Here is a 22,527-nt window from a genome sequence, read left to right as displayed (position 1 = left end):
CCCTTCTCCTCCTCTCATCACAAACTGTTGTCTCATCAAAGCTCACTGAAGAAATCATCATTGTCAATGTGAAGAAGATCAAGAGCATCATCAGGATGATCCCACACAAGCCAACATCGCATTGGGAATCACAGAAGACCACTATTTCATTGTAGAAAAGCCAGGTCTGGATGTCCTACAGCTTGGTATACAGTACAATTCAAATTGTGATGACGATGATGATGAGGGAGATGATGTAGAATAGTTATGAATCCATTTGCTGCATGTCTCAATATCCAAGCTGTGAATGGTTGAATGATCAATTGATTGCCAATTCAGTATATAGTACAAAACAGATCTGCATAGCATCAATATGAAAGCAGAGTAGCATCAATGAGACACAGAGTAGCACCAGAGGGTATGAAGATGTACAAATGTAAACCTCTAAGGTAATTCTGATTTAAAACATTTTGGTGCATCAGTGTTGCCTGCACTCACATCCACCTCCCTGAGTTTCCTCTTGGCCACATTTGTAGGGATTTTGAATGGATCAAAGGGGGTGACACAGTAGGCCCAAGGCTTATGCTTGTAAGTGTCAGGGGGCACATTTGGATTACCCAAGTGTCTCAGAAGGATTCTGCATGGAGAAGCAGAGATAGGTTCAAATCTTGAAAAGAAAATCAGTTATAAGTCCTCAATGATATTAAGAATAGATGTACTTTGGAAAGTTGCTCTCAGTTTTCAGGTCTTGTGAAGTGGCTCCAGCATTGGCGTGTCCAACACATTGCCAAGTAAGCTCATTGCAGGCCTCATCAAGTCTACTGTCTGCTTCACAGACTTGGAGATATGCCTCTTGGAGTCTGATAGATCCCTCGTATGCTTGCATAAAGATTCTCTGCACAATGTCAAGTTCAAGACTAGCCTCCTCAACTTTGTGTAATACAATCTCTTCTGGTGCCAAGTCTGTGTTGGCCAGCTGACTGCAAAAATTTCTTAGTGACCCCTGCTTAATTAAAACTGAAACTAAGACTTACTTGTCTTTTGTGGGTGCAGTGGTAAGATTCTTCAAACAAAAGACAATTTTTTGGGGGCCAGGTATTGTGATGTCAATTGTAAAACAATGGGTGTTCCAACCAGACATGAATCTGTCGACCTCAAGGTAGATAACATCCTGCACTGCATTGAGGACATGTGTCAGGGACTTGGATGACATGGTGAAGATTAAGGGACACTAAACCTGGGCATGTGACTATATGGGTGTCACACATCCACATCCACATCTTCAGCAGTCTACCATCTGCTCGTCTTCCCATCACATCGCCTGACATGTCCAAGCACGACCCTGCACACAATGGGAACGATGGGAACTCAAATGATGCTTCTAAATGACTTTGGTCAAGTGGACACCCCAACAATACAGCTGGATCACTATAGTTTCTCACAGTAATTAAATGACTTCAGCATTTTGCCAATGGCAGGTGAGGCAACCACATCCACACTGTCCCCATTTCATAGCATAAGTTACACATTTCTTGAGTCAGTTTGACTGATCACTTTGTTTTAGGGCACATATAGTCATCCCAGCTTGAAGCAGATTGCAGTACTACAAGAGCACAACAAAGTACTCCAGTCACAAGTTTTCAAGTTGACTGTTGAAAGTAATACTCTATGGTAATGTCTAACTCACACATCTACTAACTTTGGATTGACAGATGCAGGGGTGTGTTTCAGCACCTAGCAGGTGCAGTTGGCTTACATGAAACAGACCCAGTGCAGTTTGATATGACAATGGTCCCACAGTCATCTCCAAGCAATTTTACATGCCCAACACCTGAAACTCATCCGAAAATCTGTTTCTGGGATCAAAGCGATTGGAATGCCTTCCTTGAGTCATCTGAGGGATGACTTAGCACATGCAGGACACTTGGATTCCTCAAGGAAGACAATGGCGATCCACCATCTGAGAGCACAGTGAAGGCCATCTGAAAGACACTTCGAGGGGGGTGGGCAGAATTAGCTAACCACAAACTGGCTCCAAAATCTTGGGGTCAGTTGTGTGTGAGTGGTAGGCAATTAACTCATAACCTCATGGAGAGTGCATTCCTGCTTTTCAGATTTGTGAAGAATGGTTGGAAGCTGGACTACTTAGCAAGCAACTCATACCCAGCATGGCAGAAGACCCATTTGGACAGTGAGGGGAATTGGAAGATGAAAAAATCTCAGGACTGCAAAGATGATGATGAGGACATGGAGATGGACAAGAAGGACAAGAAATGGAAACTCCTTGAAGCTAATGTCAAGTCAGAAACACCAGATAAAAGAATGAAAGGTGAGTGTATTCCATACAATCTCAATGAACTGCAGTGAAAGCCAGTTTTTAAGAGGACCACAAAATTGATGACACTGGTTTGGCAGTGTCAAACCTCTCTCCAACAATGTCATCATCTCTGCCTGTCAGCAAGGTGACCCATCTTCCATCTATTGCAGAGGGTGCAGCCTCAATGGTGTTACCATCTCCACCTGTCAATGACACATCCCATCTTCTGTCTATCACAGAGGGCACAGCCTCAATGGCATTACTGTCTCTGCCTCTTAGCAACACATCCCATCTCCCTTCTGTCACAGAGGAAATGACATGCACAAATGAGAAGGAGATTGTGCCATGCATGTCCCAACTGGAGCCAGAGCTGAAGGATTGGTGATTCCATCGATGACCACCAAGTCTGCCAAGGGCAATGTGAAGGTGCCTGGGAGGATGCGACCTAGTCCAACCAAGAATGGATGGTATGTTTAAATTGTTACTATTTTTTGGTCTGACATATTGGATTATCAGAAACCTCTGTACACTTAGATGGCTCAAGAGAATTCAACCAAATGGAACCATGGAGGACTTCCAGAAATACTACAATTTGCTTTCTGCTGACAAAGTCAAAGTATTGTCTACTTCTTCCAACTGCCCTCACCACTAACAGAGGTCATATTCTAGTCCTATGTTGACAAGGCTGCAAGTTTGGTAAAGTAGCTGTTAGTTGTGATGATTTTGCACTAACAGAGTATAGGTTAAAAGCGGTGGCTGGGACCCAAAGACTATATGCAATGGCACTGTCTACTGAGGACAACTCACATTCATCTTGCATTCAAGCGCTCAAGCTATCACTATATCACTTTGGACTTGCACACTGCATCGCTTGCATTCAGTTTTCTTTCATGTCTCTGCACTTGCACACTTCTCGCACCTGCCTGTCTCACTTTCATGTCTCTGCACTCGAATTTGTGTCGCAATGATTCCCCCACACATGTCTCGCTTTCAAGGCATTTTCATTAATTGATTCTGCATTCATTTACCCATGTTAGACTTGCTCTCATCATTCCCTGCTCTCCTGTAGTCGTCTCCATGGACAGCTGGTAGGGGGTAATGTGTACTAGTTATCATAGCAATGCAAATAATATTGGTGCATGTATGGCAATATTTCATATAAACTGCAAAGCCAGTAATAACCATATATAGTGAGATTTGAGTAGATTTCATGAGTGCACAGCATGCACTGAAGAATATGTTGGAATGTGACAATTTATTTTGGTGGTAAAATTTTAACATATGGTCATGCCAAGTACTGCCCCAACATTTTGCAAATATAAGAATTGTCCAGTTTTCTTTTGGAACATGTTCCCTCATGGTATAATTCCAATGTCTGCTCCAACTCATATTTGGTCATGTCTGGCCATGCCCAGACATGTCAAGTTTTCACTGGGCTTCAGACCTGGATTATGCAGGTCAAAGGATATTTGAACCTGAACAAGCACATCTACAATACAGAGTCCCTCAAGATTTCATTCATACTCATGTACATGACCAAGGGTGCTGCCATGTCATTTGCCAAGAACTATCAAAATGAAAACAAGATGCTTGACAGAACAATATATTATACTGACACCTTTCAAAGGTTCGTTGAAAGGCTGAAGGCTACCTTCAAGTTGGGCAACCAAACCACTCTCACCATCTTGCATCTCTTGGACATCCAACAAGGCAAACGAGAACTTGAGGCCTACATCACTGAATTTATGGGGCTTGTTAACAAGGCTCAACTCAAGGAAGAATCACATGAAGCAGGGATCTTCTTCAGAAAAGGATTAAACAAAGAATATCATGACTGGGTTCTCAATTCTGGACATGCCCCTTCCATGGTCATAGAGTGGATACAATGCATGGGAGAAGCTGGAACAGTGATCACAACAAAGCATATCCTAGAAGGGAAGGAATCTCAGTATGAACACAAATTCATTCATTACTGCAGAGGTTCCCAAGATCCTGATGCAATGGACATTGACAAATGCAAACAGAACATTAGACATTCCAGCTCAGAAATTAAGTGCTTCAATTGTGGAGCCAAAGGTCACATCAAGGATGACTGTAAACTCAAGGTCAAGACTCAACTGTCTAATATCTGCATTGTCCTAGCTGAGGACAGAACAAAGACTGCCTACATTGGAGATCATGAAGCAAATGCGGAGGAAAAGAAGTTGTTGGGTTTTTAAAGGGGACTGATGAATCTCCTGCATCAGTCAGTCCCATTTTGATTTTGTCTGCTAAATGTACTTCTATAGATGATGAATAAAATATGCAAATTCATTTTCCTCTCAGATTGGTCATTTTACTGGACTACAAGGCAGGAATATGGGCCTGTATTGACTCAGGCACTGAAGTCTCCCTCATCTCAGAGAAGATGGTCCAGAAACTCAAGATCCCAACCTATCAGGTTGAGAAGAAGTTCAAGATGACCTCATTCACTGGAAAGGATGAAGAGTGGGTCACCTGCAAGGTAACCCTGAAGATGGAGATCAAGGAGCATGTTATTCAGGTCAAATGTTATGTCAGGCCTCTCATTGGAAAGGAACACATCCTTCTTGGGATGTCGTTCCTGAGGGAGTTCAAACCAAGAATGAACTGGGAAACCAGCAAGATTACTTGCTGGGATGATGGGTACATACCCCCAAGAAATAGCTCATGCTTGGTTGGACAGGTATCTGGAACTCACCGCTGCAGGGTGAGTACACTCAGAACTGGCTCACAACGACGATAGAACATGGACAGGCATGTGGGGATTAGACAATCAAGCATATATGCTGATACAAGATGCTCAACAGAGCAAGTGAGAGGAAAGAGAGAAAAAGAAGAGATGACCTGTGCATACATGCAGCACCAGTATATATACCCCCAGGGTCCAAACAGTACAACACAGCAGGAGGGATCTAGCATGCCCAGACGAGGGCACGATCAAGGGAATAGGAGATGTGACAATGTGAAGCGATAGTGTGAATGGTGTGTACAGTGCGTGAGTGGAAAGCAGCAAGTGGTAAGGTAAGCGAACTGCTTACACCCTCCCAGCCCATAAAAAAAGGCAACCGGGGGAGGGAGCATGAGTGGGCGTGAACCCTGCATCTTCTTCAGCATCTTCTTTGTCAACCTGACCTCAACTCTTCTTTGTCAACCTCAATGCCCTACGGTGGGTGCTCCCTTTCCCAAACATCTAATGCCTTGCAATCCTCCAGATCCTTCTTTGTCAACCACTCATCACTTCATGAATGAGGCTCTGTTGGAAGAGGAGGATGAAGGGGGAGTGTCTTCTGCTGTATCTTGCAACAAGGAGGCAAGATGTGCATCATACTCATCATGGATGCGATCAGGGAGAGTGGAGAACAGTAGATTATACTGTAGCTGTCGCAATTTTGGAAGAATGATGGATGAGACTGGTATGAAGACAGTTGCAGGGGGCAGGGAGGAAGGATCCATATGCTTCTTGGACTGGAGAGACTGAAACGACCACATAAGACCTTTCCAAGCAAATGACAGACCTGAGGGCAACCAAAGAACGTCCTCCTGGAGGTCATACTGACAAAAAGAACACGCTGTCCAAGCTGGATGGGCTGAGAGGGGGCAGATGAGGGTGGGATGTACCAGGATGCTTCAGGACAGAAGCTGGTAGGAACTCCTGGTAGATATATGTAGCCATGGTCCCTAGCAAAGGGGACAAGCAAAATGACTGATGTGGAGGCAGCCATATCAGAAGAATTAGCGAAATGAGCGTCTTTTGGAGGGAGTGCTGTAGAAACATGTGGAGTGCGCAAATCCATTCCAATCTTGGAAGGTAGGATCGCGTGGCTGAGCACTACAAGCGAGTGTGGGAATGGTTTCGGTATCTGCAGAATTGGTGGAGATATGTCGAAAACCAGAATGCCATACACGGGTGCTTAAGAGTTTTACTGGCGCTTAACCTGCCTCCTCCTTTTTCTTTGGCATTGACAACCTGTTCTTGTGCAAGGGATGACTGCCAACATTGCTGGCTGTCCTTCTTCGCATGAGGGCTATGGTCTTCACCTCCATTCATCAGCTACATCCATGTCCACCTCACCAAACACCTTTGGTGTGTGACATCCACTGGCAAGAAGAAATGCAATCATCCCCGATTGCGACCAATGCAGGGAACCCAGGGAAGACAGAAAAATCCAAAGGAAATGAAGAAAAGAATGAGAGAGGATAAAGGTAAGAAATCAAAAGAGAAAGGAGAAATCATGAATAGTCATCTGAGTCATAGTCATTTTCATTATTGTGTTCTTGGTTTTCCTCATCTTCATCTTCATCATCATTTTCATCATCATCATTGCCATTATCTCCCCCTTCTTCCTGGCTATCTTTTTCCATAACTTCTGGTAAGGGAGTGTGTCAGGAATAATAGGGAATGAGTCGAAATGCTGCGACTTCCCGAGCTGAAACAGTGCCATCAAGTTCTTTAACAACATAGGAACCTCCCTTGGTGCGACAAACAACCTCATAGGGAGCAAGGTAGCGTGGCTTTGATTTACGATCCAGTTCCTTTTCCACTTGAGTGTTGCAAACCAATACCAAGTCTCCTGGCTCATAAGCAGACTTCACCAATCGTAATGCATACCTCCTCTCAAACCGACCCTTGGAGCACAAATGAGATCTCTGCAGAGTGGTGAAAGTGGCATTGATGTCTTCCTCTCTCTTCTCCAACTGACGAACGCGAAGTGCAAGGAGCTCCTGAGAAGTCATTCCAGACTGGAATCCTTCAATGAGATATGTAGACTCAAAGAGATCAAAGGGCAAGATGGGATCAAGACCGTGGAGCAGGAAGTAAGGGCTGAATCCAGTGGAGCAATGAGTAGTAACCCTGTCTGCAAAGAAAGCATGATGAACCTTGGAAGGCCAGAGCAAAAGGTCTCCTTTGCAAGCCTTGATGATAGCCTCTCTGATAACAAAGTATCCACACTCTACAACTCCATTCGCTTTTGAATTATATGGGGAGATGCGAATCTGCGGAATGGAATAGTGCCTCATGAGTTTCTCAAAGGCACCCTTGACCTCACTGCCATTATCAGTGACAACCTGCGCAACAACACCATAATGACAGAAAACCTCTTCCCAGAAGAACTTAGTGAGACTGTCTGCATTAGCCTGTCGAAGAGCATGACCTTCTGCAGCAAGGGAAAGATCATCTCGAGCTGCAACAAGATAGTGATATCCACGAGCTTCGGGCATGAGCATGACATCGACATAAACCTTCATGAAGATTCTAGGGGAAGTGGAGATGGTGATGGGGACCTCTGCCTTACGAGTGCTTCGGATCTGGCATTCATGGCAGGAACGGACATGGTGGGCAACATCCTGATAGAGCTGAGGCCAATAAAAGCACTGTCTGATGGTCTGAAAGACTCCAAAGACTCCACAATGACCAAGTTCTTCATGAGCATGACTGAGGATCTGAGCACGGAGACCTGGGTCGAAGATGACCTTAGCTGGAGGATGGGGGCCTCGATGTTTAAAGAGCTGGTCTCCACGAAGGAAGAACTGGAGGGACCTGCGAATGAAACGCTTGTGGGCAGTGTTGGAAGGGAACTGTGGCAGTTCTGTTGTTTGAAGGAAGTGGAGGATTCTACATAAAAGGACATCCTGGGATGTATCATTGGAAAGGAAGGATGGGAGGGTCATGACATTGTACGGAAGGGGACAGGCTTCCATGAAAAGAATACTCTCCAACCACTCATCAGCTTCTTCTGCATCAGCCTCGCCTTCCTCATAGTCTTCCTCAGTGGGCTGTCATCTAGAAAGTGCATCTGGGGCTCGATGTCGAATAGCAGGGACATGAACAAGCTTTGATGTACTTCGCATCAACCTCTACCCATAGATGACGAACACCATAGAGATATAGACGATAGTGACGAAGTGCTCTGAAAAGACCATAGAGTTCGAGCTTAGGCTGGCTGTAGCGAGATTCACGTTCATTGATGGGGAGTGATCCATAGCGAGCAGGATGTTTGCGACCTTCATCATCATACTGAGACAGAACGAATCCAATGGTGACATTACTAGTATCAACAGAAAGAATGACTGGCAGGTCAGATGAGTAGTCAATGGGGCGAAGGGCAGGAGTGGACAAGATGGCAAGCTTCAAGGCATCGAATGCATCCTGCTGGGCCTGACCCCAGATGAACGGAGCATTTCTGCAATAGAGATCAACAAGTGGGCGAGCCAACTGTGAATAGTTCGCAATCCAGATGCGAACAGTACCACAGAGGCCTAGGAAAGAGCAAACATCCTTGGGAGTGGTGAGCGTTGGCCAGTTGATGACCTTCTGCACCTTATTGTCATCAGGAGAGCGACCATGAGGATGGCATGCTTGGCCAAGAATGACAACATGAGGCTGGCAGATCTGAGATTTTGTGCCAGAGAACGTTCCACCAGCATGAGCGAACCAATGCATTACCCTATGCATGTCTACAGCAAGTTCCCAAATGAAGCGACAGATGCTGGGATTCTTGGGTAACGTTTCAGCATTGCCATCAGGCATCTTCATAACAGGTTGCAGGACCCTTGATGGGCAGGTAATCGATGAAAACGTTTGCAACAGTGAGGGATCTCGTCTTGTAAGATGAATGCTGTACAATTCTGAAATTCCTGATGGTGAGTTGGTGTAGCCTTGAGGCATGGCAGTATGGCACAAGCAAGCCAAGAGGTGTCATGAAGGATGTCAGATCTCGGCTATTGGGGTGGAGTTGGCGTGTGTCAAAACCTGAAAATAGATCAAAGATGGTGTAGCATTGTCAGCCGGCAAATGGCTCCACAAAGTCATCTAATATCGGTGGAACACCAGCGTCCCGAAATGGTAACCTTATTCAGAGGCTGTAGATCGTGGACAATGCAGATCTTTCCATTCTTCTTCATAACACAAAACCACTTGGAGTGATAGGATGACTGGGCTGGTTGGTAGAGTCCGGCAGCGATCTTCTCCTGAAGAAGCTGTATGACACGTTCTCTTATGCCAGGGGGAATCAGAATGTTATGGAACTCCCATGGTTCGTGTGGTAGGACAGGGATGATGTAAGGTGAAAAGTAGTCAGAGCGGAAGTTTCCTCTCTCAGACTCATCGAATGCCAAGGCACGTTCATTTAGCTTCATCATGTGTGAAAAAAGTTTTTCCTCTTCTGGCCAGAGAAAGCCATTGGCATTAACCTTCATGGAAGCCAGGCACCCTTGTGGGAACAAAGGTCAGAGGGTGACGAGTAAGTGGTGTGAGTGATGCGAGGGGGTCTTCTGGAAATCGACGATGGACCCGAGTGTCTTCTGGATAGACTCCTGGCACTGGTTTGACCTTACGGTCGACATGCCTGTATGCTCCATAAACTGACTGGCTTGTTTCGCAGTCTAAGACATCTGTACCTGTTACAAGTTTTTGTCTAAAGTGTAGTAAATCAAGAAAATCAGATAAAGAATAGAAAAAGTGAAGCTGTTTTTCGGTTTTCTGAACAGAAGGCAGATCTGGTGTTTTTGAAAGATTAGATAACGAAGAAGAGGAAGAATCAAGATAAAAGGAGCTTTGAAACTTTGAAACTGAGGGAAGCATAGTAAGTGGTGTTACAGGAGTATAAAAGCGAGGAGATCTTTGTGAATTTAGGAGTTTAATGACTTCTTGGTCAAAGTGAGCAGCCAAAGAGTCAGTAATACTATAAGTACAAGAAGAAACACACAAATCAATCGCAAAAAATCTGAAGAAATAAATCATGGGTGGTAGGAGTAAGTGGATGAATACATTTGTTGGGATCACATGGTATCTCCAGTTCTTCTGAGCCACAAACATCCTGGATGGTGATATACTCCTGGCCTGAAGTCAAACCTGGAGAGCTGGAGGCAGGAAAGTGATCTGGATATGAGATTGCTTCGAAGGGAGGAGGGTGTCCAGAAGCTGCGACAAAACCAATGGCTTTAGCAAGCATATGGAGGCCAGACTCCTGCAATGCATTCACATCTACCTCATCTTCACCACCTGCTACAACTGAAACTCCTGGAGTGTATGACTCATCTGACAAAGTCAAACGAGAGGAAGAATGGTCCAATCTGGTCTTGTTGTCATTGCCTGACTGACCCTCTACAGCATCCTGTAAGTGAGCAACCCATCCAGTAAAAGTACAATGCATGACAACATTGTTGTAAGGCACAGGCATCGCAATTGGCACCTCATTGATGACAGCATCAGGTACAGTGGAAAGAACTGCAGGAGGCGATGGAGTGGGCAGGAATGGGCTGGGCAGACAGAAGTGAGAGTTGGCACCAGTATTAAACATGTCCGAGGCGAGAGGAGAAAGTGTGGTGGGTATATCTGGGGATGGCTGGACTTCCTGACTGTTTTCTTGAACATTAGACACAACTGACTCGCAGTATGAAGTATCAAAGATGGACAGCAAAGCCTCAGAGTCTGGAGTCGCAGTATCTTCAGAAAACAGGAGGGAAGTGTGATGGGAAGCTTCATTGGGCTCTTCCTGCGAGATAATGACAGGGTTCTGGCAACGAAGGAGAGGGAGTTTGAGGTGGAGCAGTGATGCCATTCATTAATACAGGTGAAGCAGGTGGATCTAAGTCAGATGGCGGTTCCTGAGGTGGTGTTTTCGCTGTGCTGAGTTGGAGATGGCTCTGGAACAAAATGGGGATAGAACCAGGACATAAGCAGACCCTTCAACCTCATGATAATGGTCAACAGGGGCAGGAACCTGTCAGATTAAGCGAGTTTGGAGCATCAGGAAGTCCTGGAAGTAGCTGCCTGATTCATCAGTACCCCTTTCTCCAGCAAGAGCATGGTTTGAGTCAAGATAAAGGGGTGATAAATTGGGAGTGTGATGGGAGAGACTGGTGAGCAGGGCAACAAGTGACTGGCGCTCTTCAAACCTGATCCTCTGGCGAATCCTGGCAATGACATGGTTATGCTCCAATCCACTCGTCTCAGTGGACTCCAACTCTTGCAGAAGTCGATGCACAAACTCTGAAGGAAAGGGGCTCGAAGGAGGTGGAAAGGTATGAACTGGGATGGGCTGGAAGGCAGGCAATGCTGAAGTGACATCAAACCCATCTGCAACTGACTCAGGGTACAGCAGGGTGGAATGAAGCGACTGAGGGGGTGACTGCGAAGTTGATGGGGGTGGAGTGAAGATTATAGGGGAAACTTGATGAGGAGTACCAGCTGATACATCCATCATGCCTTCATCAACATTTTCCTGAGCTTGGGCAGGCTCTAGAGTTGCCATAAGTGTATCTGCAACAGTTCCAAGCTGACCTTCAGTAACACACATCTCCAGGGGTCGCTCTGAATTGGCTCCAAAGACAACAAAGGTCCCAGACTCTCTCTCTATGATGCTAACAGAGTTTCCAAGGGCCCAAGGACGACCTAGGAGGAGATCAAAGCCAGCATTGGTGTCTGGGGCAACAAAAAGATTGGTCCAAGTCCTGGCAGCACCACAGAAGAGGGGGACATCTTGTACCAGGCCTTTCAGTGTCGAAATACCCCCCTTTGCATCTCGCATATTGACAGTTTGTGACATATCAATGGGCATGCAAATGACAGACTGAGCTATACCTGATCTGACGACATTCAGGGTTGATCCAGAGTCAATGACACCTGTCACCCATTGACCATTACAGGAGAGATTGATGGTGATCAAGGGGCTAGATGTCAATGCAAGATAAGAAGCCACAGGGGGAGTTCCATCGACAGCTGTCACAGACCTTGACGGGCTGTTGCATCAGTGGCTGTCTTTTGAACCGCATCAGTTCCTGGAGGTGCTGAGAAACATCCCTGGAAGTGCCAATAACCTCCCCAACTGATATTGTCAAGGGAGTCGAAAGAATCTGATCTACAATGGCCTTGGAACTGGCAGATTGCGAGAGGGATGAAGATAGGGATGTGGTAGCAGCAGGCTTTGACCTCTTGGGCCTTTCTGCAGAGTCAGGGGCTTGTTCTGATGGCTTTGGGACAGAATCATCTTCCATGATGGCATCATCTCTGGTCCCATTGAAGGCAGGGGCATGAACATCAACTGGAACAAAGACAGGAGCAAGTGGTGCTCTCTGTGGAGCAGGGATGGATGCAGAGGATGAAGGCTTTAGCATCTGGTTCTCCTTCTCCTTGCCATGCAAGTGAGGTGGGATAAGAACACTGTCAAAGGCAGCCTTTCTTTTCTCCTTGGTAATCTTGGTGGAATGATCCACAGCAGCAACGAGAGGTTCATCTTTCAACTCATAGATCTTGGCACTGGATTCTTCTTCAACGTCTTCATGGACAACAAAGCGAACCACATTGGCAGGCTGGGCTGCAAGCCAGAGTGCGCTCATAGGCCTGGAGGATAGTCTCTTCTCCATTGTGATAAATACACTGCCCATCAGGGTAGATAACTCGACGATTCTCATCACGTGCCAAAGAACCTTTCTGAACAAGATCATTAACTGCCTCACAATTATCAAGACCATGACCTTCAACACCACATCCATAACAAGTGATGGTCCTTCTAGCAGGATGGGTCTGAGCTGGTGGAGTAGCAACAGGAGCAGCAGATGCAGCAGTAGGAGCAGGAGCAGGAGCAGGATGAAGAGATGGAGCATGAAGGACCTTTGAAGCATCAGGATCCATTTTAATGGCTTGATAATACAGGAGGGAGTAGTCTGGGTCACTAAGCGACATACGAGACAGGGATTTGATCAAAGTTTCGACCTCATCCTGTTTGCGGGCAGTAGGAGCTTCTCTCTCCAAAGTTTCGAGGTTTCTTCTGGCTTCATGGGCAGGGAGTAAGGGTCGAACACTATCATCTCTGCCATCAGAGTGCAATGAGAAGTGCTATTCTGGGGCTGAGGAGCATTAGGTGCAGCTCTGGGGCCAAGGAAATCGAGATCATCTGCATCAAAGTAATCATGACGAAGGACTTCTTCAGCAGACTGGCATACATCTGCATAAGCGAAGGGCTTGCTGGTATCAAGGTTCAGATCCTTCAGCCTGAGACGGCTCTTGACCAGGCTACAAAAAACAGGGGACAAACCAGCCCAAAAGTAATGATTGTGCTCATCAACCGAGATCCTTCCCTTGTTCTTCAACCAACCACCAATGTGAATGAAACCACAATTGTAAGCCCTAAAGTCTTGAAGCGACATGATGGGCTGTAACCTAGACTCCAAAGCGAAGCTCTTGAGATGCCTTTCAAAGAATCTTTCATCTGACAGATCAGCATTGAAGTACTTGAGGAGATCAGCCTTCAAGTTAGCCCAGTTAGGAGCATAGTAGTGTGCCATTCCTTCAATAATCTCCCTAACCCAAGCATTACAGTACTGGAGGATCGACTCGACCATTTCCTGGTCAGAACTGACATTATGGAAAGCACAGAGTCGCTCATAGTGATCCAGGAAAGTGCGAACATGGGTATGATCTCCTTGGAAGAGTTCCAGAGCAGATTTCATGCCAAGCAAGGGCAAAGTAAGGACAGAGCGAGCAGGAGGAACAGCATCAGCTGGAGGAGCTGCTGGAGGCATGGGTGGATAAATAGCAGAGGTAGCAGATGACATAGAAGCAAGATATATGGTGGATTTACAGGCAAGATTCGACGAGATAAGGAGGATAGGAGTTGGGATGGGAAAAGCGATAGATTCTGGTGATTATGATGACCTAGGAGGCAGGAATATGAAGGATGTGAACACAAACAAGGTTTTTCTTGATCCAGGAATGACCACCCCTCATGGTGGGCTCCAGATGTGAGTCAAAGTGAGGTTCAGTGGTGAAAACCAACCAAAACCAACACAAAAGACAATGAAAGCAAGTGGTGGTGTGCCTATGCAGTACCTAGATGGTAGAACCTGTCCTTTGGGAGGGTTTTTGTGAGCTACAACACTCAAAGATGAGTGCTGAGGGTTGGGGGTGCTCCTGATGAAGAGGGAGCAAGAATATGATAGAAAGCGATAGGGTAGACTGCTGTCAGCCTACGGAAGGATGGATGGTGACTTAATTCAATGTCCTAAGCTGTACTGAGCTCAGGGAGGGCTTGGAGCGAAGTATATGGATGATAGATGATGATAAGCGAAGTAGATGATAGCTAGACCCTTAATAAAGTCTCAACTATCAAAGCTGATGAATGATTTACTGAGAGATGATAAATTGCGAGCAAGAGGGGCTCTCTGATGTCTTCTTTTTTTTTGCTACCTAAGTACAGTGACTTATATACAGTACAGGGGCATTGCCTATGGAAAACAAGGTGCAAACACTTGGTAAGTGATTGGTAACTGATGAGTAAGGAATGTAAGCGATGGATAATCGTCTTGGAAAGCATTGGTAAGCATTGGTAAGGATAAGTAAGCCAAAAAGCGAAGAATCAGTAAGCAAAGTCAAAAGATTGGTAAGTATTGGCAATAGGTGAGTCAAAGACAGTCAGAATATCACAGTATGAGTCAAGCAATGTCAGGAACTGGGAAAGTGCACTGGAATCACATTAGGGGGAGGCTGTGCATGTCACATCTTGAAGAGATCGCTTCTAGGCCAAAGTGGGATGACAGAGAGGCAGCGCTGATCTGATGCCAATATAGTACATCCAAAAGTGGACAGGGTGAGTCAGATGTCAACAGGGGTCAAGCTTTGGGGGTCTGTGGAGTGACAGGAGCATAGGGGATCGCAACTTTCCCCCCCCAAACCATCCTCTCAGTGAAGCAAATAAAAACTTCATGAATGAGGCTCTGTTGGAAGAGAGGATGAAGGGGGAGCATCTTCTGCTGTATCTTGCAACAAGGAGGCAAGATGTGCATCATACTCGTCATGGATGCGATCAGGGAGAGTGGAGAACAGTAGATTATACTGTAGCTGTCGCAATTTTGGAAGAATGATGGATGAGACTGGTATGAAGATGTTGCAGGGGGCAGGGAGGAAGGATCCATATGCTTCTTGGACTGGAGAGACTGAAATGACCACATAAGACCTTTCCAAGTGAATGACAGACCTGAGGCAACCAAAGAACATCCTCCTGGAGGTCATACTGACAAAAAGAACATGCTGTCCAAGCTGGATGGGCTGAGAGGGGGCAGATGAGGGTGGGATGTACCAGGATGCTTCAGGATGGAAGCTGTTAGGAACTCCTGGTAGATATGTGTAGCCATGGACCCTAGCAAAGGGGACAAGCGAAATGACTGATGTGGAGGCAGCCATATCAGAAGAATTAGTGAAATGAGTGTCTTTTGGAGGGAGTGCTGTAGAAACATGTGGAGTGCGCAAATCCTTTCCAATCTTGGAAGGTAGGATCGCGTGGCTGAGCACTACAAGCGAGTGTGGGAATGGTTTCGGTATCTGCAGAATTGGTGGAGATATGTCAAAAACTGGAATGCCATACATGGGCACCTAAGAATTTTACTGGCACTTAACCTGCCTCCTCCTTTTTCTTTGGCATTGACAACCTGTTCTTGTGCGAGGGATGACTGCCAACATTGCTGGCTGTCCTTCTTCACATGAGGGCTATGGTCTTCACCTCCATTCATCATCTACATCCATGTCCACCTCACCAAACACCTTTGGTGTGTGACACCATGGACACTGCAGCCACAGGGGGGGCATCATCCGAGTGTCACAACAGGGTGTCAGCACCCACATTATGCTCACCTTGAATATAACAAATTGTCAGATCAAACTGGGACATGTATTCTTGCCAGCGAGCTTGGCGCCAGGAGAGGTCGCGTTGTAGGGCAAAGTGCTGAAGGGTTCGATGATCAGTATACACCAACACCAGGGTCCCAAGCAGCTCGACCCTCCACTTCTTCAAGGCACGAATGATGGCGAGGAGTTCCTTCTCATGCACAGGGTAATTGAGTTCAGCACCACAAAGGGGAGTGGAATCAAAAGCAACCAGCCGAGCCGTCTCCCAAGTGGGTCCCCAAGAGAGAATTGCCCCAGTTCAGAAGTCCGAGGCATTGCATGTAAGGAAAATGCAGTTGTCACCTGGATTATCATGATCAATCATCATCAAACAGTGGGGACTGACCACGAGATCTTTGATGGCCTGGAAGGCCCACTGATGGTCATCATTCCAGACAGGGAACTTGAGTTCTGCAGCCTTGGTTGTCAACATGTTCAGAACACACGTGTGCTCTGTGAGATTGGGAAGATGATCTGCAACGTAATGAACAAGGCCCAGGAAGGCCTGCATGTCCATAACTGATTGTGGTACCAGCCAATCAAGGATCCTTGTGATCTTGGAAGAGTCAGGCTCGATTCCATGAGCAGAGATGCAATGGCCAAGAAACAGAACTTCAGTACAAAACAACTGAGTCTTCTTAAGAGAACAATATAACCTAGCATCACAGAGAGCCTGGAGGACCGCATGGATGTTGTGTTCATGTTCCTCGAGTGTCTGTGACCAGATAATAATGTCATCGAGATACACATGGCAAATGTGACTGATTAGATGATGGAGGGCAGCAGACATCCAATGCTGATGAACTGCAGGGGCATTCTGCACCCCCATAGGCATGACAGTCCACTCGTACAGGCCCCAAGGTGTGTGCACAGCTAACCATTTAATGTCGTCTGGATGAACCTTGGTCTGAAAGAAGGCATTGGTCATATCCAGTTTCACGAAATACCTGCCTTTAGCACAATCATGAAGGATCTCATTGATGCAGGGTAATGGGTGGTTATCAGGGATCGTGTTCAGATTGAGTTGTCAAAAATCGTTGACCCAGTGTGGCAACGTGGCAGGATCCGCCTTTGGAATAATGAATGTGGGCGAAGAGTGAGTACTATTGGAAGGCCATAAATGCCCTGCATCCAGATGTTGTTGTAATAATGTTTTCCACGCTTCGCGATACTTCTTTGGACAATTGTATGACCGAAGCTGGATCACCTTCTTGGCGTCCTTGGGCTGGACCCGGAAAAGCACATTGTCAGGCAGGGCATCCGTGGGTGGGATGTCACTTGGGAAGCGATCAGTGAACTCAACCTTGAGTCATGCATCGCGCTTTGTCAGCTCCTCAGCAGCTGCGAGGACCTCAATGCGATGCTGTACCGTGCCAATAACATCCACCCCACAGACTGGGGTGGATGCCACCTCCACAAGTTCAGGATACACGGGCAGAATGCTATGTAGCTCTGCAAGGACCGCACCCTTAAGTTGCTTGACAGCCTGAATGGTAGGGGTTACTGGTGAGGGGACAGGAGCCGGGATGGGAGTTGGAGGATTCAACAAGTCATAACCAGTATCTTTATTAATACATGTACAGAGAGCATGATCGACAACGAGCTGATTATGTGTGAGGAACGGGAGTCCTAACAAGAGTGGTGTACATAAATGGGGTGCAATGATTGCGCGGACGGACTGAGAATGAAAGCGTGCATCTGGGGAAAGACATGATAGAACAATGTAACTCTGCAGAGACATGACCTCCCAGTTACCAGAAGAAAGTGCCACCAAAACATCGAGGGACTTGTGCAACTGACGGTGCTGCAACCCTAGCTTCGAGACAAGGGTTTCATCAATCAGAACTAAATGAGAACCACTGTCAATCAGTGCCTTCACAGGTAGAGGGAAGGTCACATTAGGTCCTTCCAGGAGGCAGGACCACGGGAGATGGGGAATGGAAAGAGGTGCGACGTACTCTTCACCTGAGTCAGTTCCATCCCCCAGCACAGCAGATGGCATGATGACAGAAATGGCATCTGTGTCATCATCCACTTCAGTGATGTGGGAGCGCTTCGCTGAAGGCTCCTCTTTGATGATTGCAGCAATAGGTTTGGCACGTTTCTTACAAGTGGCCTCAACATTGGCAGTGGTCAGCACTTTGTAGTTTTTTGCATCAGGGAATTCATTTGGGCAATCATGTGTGGTATGGTTTTGAAAGAGACAGTGGCATTTGAAACAGCCTGAGTTGTCCCAAAGGAGCTGGCATTCCTCAATGGTGAGGGCAGGAGGGTGAGTGTGGGTGCGACCATCTGGTGCCTTCGAACCTGATGCTGCGGTGTTAGCTGAACAGCTAGGTTGAAAGGGCTTTCTACGAAGAGCCACATCGAGTTTTGCAGCATCATGAATGTGTTTCTTGTCAAGCAAGCAGGACCAGGTCGAGCCAAGCACGGAACTGCTTCTCATGGTGGCCACCAGACAAGCGATATTCTGCAGTGAGATCTGGGTGCATGTGAGACTCTAGGTGAAAACGAAGATGGTCTTCAGTGAGGTGGAACTCACTACCCCATAACAGAACATTCAGACTCTCCACCTCAACAGCCCACAAGTGGAAGGCTTTGTTACCCTGTGTTGACGAGAGCATTTTCTGCTGGATAGCTTCTGCCCAGTCACTGGGAAGCCAGTACATACGGACTTCATCCATAAACTCCGAGAAGGAGAGGGCAGTGAGTCAACTGCCATTGTTACTAATCCAGTCCTGCACATGAGGATCCAGAAGGTGACCCACAACTTTGGCAACCTGAACATCCTCTGCTACACTTTTTAGCCAAAAGTAATTCTCGCAACCCTTCCAGGGTGATGTCACCCACTGTTAAGAAGGGAGGGGTTTTTCCAGGAGTGGTATTTTCACATCACACTACCTGAGACTGTGTTGAGGACATTGCGAAGACAGGGAGAACCACTGTGAAGCTGTCAGACTGATGATGAGCTATCCATGGAAGTTGGAGATGGTGGAAGGGATGCTGGTAATGGGATGTGTGCAGGGGAGATAGGCGGAGACAGAGCGGTGCTGGGCAGGGCCATGGGCAGTGGCATAGATGGCAGGGGAGTAGAGGCAGCATGTGACATAGACAGTGAAGACGAAGACGAGGACAATGGCAATGACAACGATGTCGCAGGCAGGAGGGTTATTCCCTCGACTACGGGTAGTCAAGGGTATGGGGATGGAGGGAACGCGATGGGACGGCAGTTTGACACCTCTAGCAGGTGTCGACACGCGCTATGGCATGTTCAAAAAAAGTGGAACTCACCACTGCAGGGTGAGTACACTCAGAACGGCTCACAACAATGATAGAATGTGGACAGGTGTGTGGGGATTAGACAATCAAGCGTATATGCTGATACAAGATGCTCAACAGAGCAAGTGAGAGGAAAGAGAGAAAAAGAAGAGACGACCTGCACATACATGCAGCACCAGTATATATACCCCCAGGGTCCAAACAGTACAACACAGCAGGAGGGATCTGCATGCCCAGATGAGGGCACAATCGAGGGAATAGGAGATGTGACGATGTGAAGCGATAGCATGCACGGTGCATATGGTGTGTGAGTGGCAAGCGGTAAGTGGTAAGGTAAGCGAACGCTTACAGTATCATTAAATCCTATGGATTTGGGTTGTACAAAGGAATCTTCTGATCCTCCCTCAGAAGTGGTAAAACCAGTTTCAGGTGAAACCCCTGGAGTAAAAATTAACAAAACGACTCTTTCCACAGAACTCGAGGCTGCCTTGGCAGCAAACAAAGAGGAAGTTAAGCTTCTGGAAATATACAAGGAGTTTGCCAGGGTGTTTGCAGAAAATGACATACCACTCCTGGTTCATCAGCCAGGATTAGATCACAAAATTAGACTCTGTGAAGACTTCAAACCAAAGAAAGCAGCAGTATACCCCATGTCTCCTGATGAACTTAAAGTTTTAGATGAGTTCCTGGAAGAGAACCTCAAATACAAGAAGATTCAACCATTGACCTCACCCCAGGTGGCACCAGTGTTCATTGTAGTGAAGAAGGATGGAAAGAAGTGGCTCATACAAGACTACTGCTATCTCAATTTGTTTACCATCCTGGACACAAACCCATTGCCCAATGTGCAGGCTCTGTTTGATGAGTTGGTCAAATCAAACTATTATGCCAAGTTTGACATTTGATGGGGTTTTACCAACCTCAGGGTCAAAGAAGGAGATGAGTGGAAGAGAGCATTTATCACACCAAGAGGGCTGTTTGAGCCCACGGTAATGTTCTTTGGACAATGCAACTCACCTCCTTCTTTCCAAAGGTATATGGATAAAACCTTTGAGTCTCAATGCAGAAAGCAGGTAGGATACATGGATGATGTTGCTATCCATGCAAAGACAAGGGAAGAACTTTGGGAACAGGTTTGTGAGTTCCTGAAGATCTGTGAAAAAGAAGGGCTGTGCCTCAAGATCAGCAAGTGTTGCTTCGAGGCCAAAGAAATCAAATTCCTCAGAATGATTATTGGAAAAGGGTGTATGGAGACTTCACTGATGAAGACCGATGCCATTAGTACTTGGGAAGCCCCTGACAATCTTAAAGGACTTTGATGATTCCTTGGATTCTGTAACTTCTACCAGAAATTCATCCCTTCCTTTTCAAGCATCACACACCCCCTTCACAACCTTACCAAGAAAGGGGTTTCCTACCAGTGGACTCTGGAATGTGATGCTGTGTTCAAAAAATTAAAGTCTTTGTTATGCTCCTCTCCAGTCCTCACCATTCCTGACTTCTCGAAGCCCTTCACTCTCTTCATGGATGCTTCGAAGCTTGGTACCAGGGCCATTCTCACCCAGAAAGGGGCTGACAATGAGTGGCATCCATGTTCATACCTCTCACAGTCCTTAGTAGGTGCCAAACAGTGCTACCAAGTCTACAATTTGGAAATGTTAGCCATCATCTGCACTCTGAAGGCTTTCCACCCCTACCTCCTCTCCCCCATTGAACCCATGGTGGTCTTTACTGACCACAAAAACCTGGAATACTACTGTGAGCCTCAACAGCTCACCCCCATCAGGCCTGCTGGGCCACCACTATTCAGTCTTACCCTATCCAGTTTTCCTGGCAGGCTGGTTGCCTGCAGGTCCCAGCTGACACTCTTTCTCGCAAAGGCACCACCAAGGAGCCCACCCCAGTTGCCACAGTCCTTCCCCTGGATCTTTGGCTTTTGGAGGGGGTGGGTCCCCAAATTTGCCTTGTTTCACCCTCATTTTCTATTACAAAAATACAAAAACACTTAAAAATTAACTGCCTCATGCAAATAGGACGTTGTCCTGCATGGATACAGTGTTGAAAGAGTAACCCTGAAGCTGTATTCCCACCCATCTGAGGAAATGACAAAGAAGGAACAGCTACCCAATGCTCACCCTCTGAGGAAACCAGTAAAAGGAGCACAGGGGGTTTATGCTATTTCCATGGACCTGTACAAATGCATCAAGAACAATATGCCAAAGGATTCAACAGGACCAGAACCCAAGGATAATGTCACCATCACAGAAGATGGAACAAAACAGTTTGGAACTACTCAGTTGCACATCCCCCCAGAAAATCACTATCATTGCATGTGCTCATATCACAATCACGGGTCAGCAGGACACCCTGGACAGAAGGCAATGTTCACAAGGATGCAAAAGGAAGTCTGGTGGGAATGTATGGGAAAGGATATACAAGCTTACGTGGCAGGTTGCCCTATGTGTCAGACCACCAAAGTGGTGACTCACCTGCCTACACCACCCATCAGTCCCTCATGACACACCCAAAACTGCATTTCCATTCCAACAAATCTCTATGGATCTCATCACCAATCTCCCAGTCTTGGGAGAACAAAAATACAACTCCATTCTCACAGTTGTCAATCAGGGTCTTACAAAAGCCACCCTGTTTGTCCCATGTCACAAAACTATTGACTCCATTGGGATTGCCTGACTTTTCCATCAATTCATCTATTCCCATTTTGGCATACCTGAATCAGTGATCTCTGATCAAGGACCACAGTTCACTTCCTCATTTACAAAGGAACTATACAAAGTGATAGGGGTGAAACCAAAACTCTCAATGGGTTACCACCCTCAAACTAATGGAGAAAGTGAATGCATTAACCAAGAGGTGGAAGGATACCTCTGGTTGTACTGTGCTGAAGCACCTAACTGGTGGGCTGCCAAACTGCCATCTGCTGAATTTGCACACAACTCCTGGATCCATTCTGTCCATCAAATGACACCTTTTTCACTGCTCTTGGGCTATGACCCATCCCCCTATCCAGAAGTGTGGCTCACCGCAGTGCCCTCAGTTGATGAAAGGCTGGAACAATTGGCCTCAAACAGAGATGTCACCATTCTTGCTCACAGGAAAGCACAGGATCTGATGCATGCACACTCAAAAGGGTCTTATGTTGTGCCCAAGGTCAGAGATCAAGTTCTCCTGGATACCATGCACCTCCATATCAAAAACCAGTGTGACAAGATTGCACCCCAATGTCTCAGCCCATTCGAGGTGACTCAGG

The sequence above is a fragment of the Pisolithus orientalis genome, assembly GCF_024613125.1.
Source record: "Pisolithus orientalis strain OTSU chromosome Unknown F5J12scaffold_17, whole genome shotgun sequence".
Lineage (NCBI taxonomy): Eukaryota > Fungi > Basidiomycota > Agaricomycetes > Boletales > Pisolithaceae > Pisolithus > Pisolithus orientalis.
The sequence above is the reverse complement of the archived record's forward strand: the minus strand, read 5'-3'. Positions refer to the sequence as shown.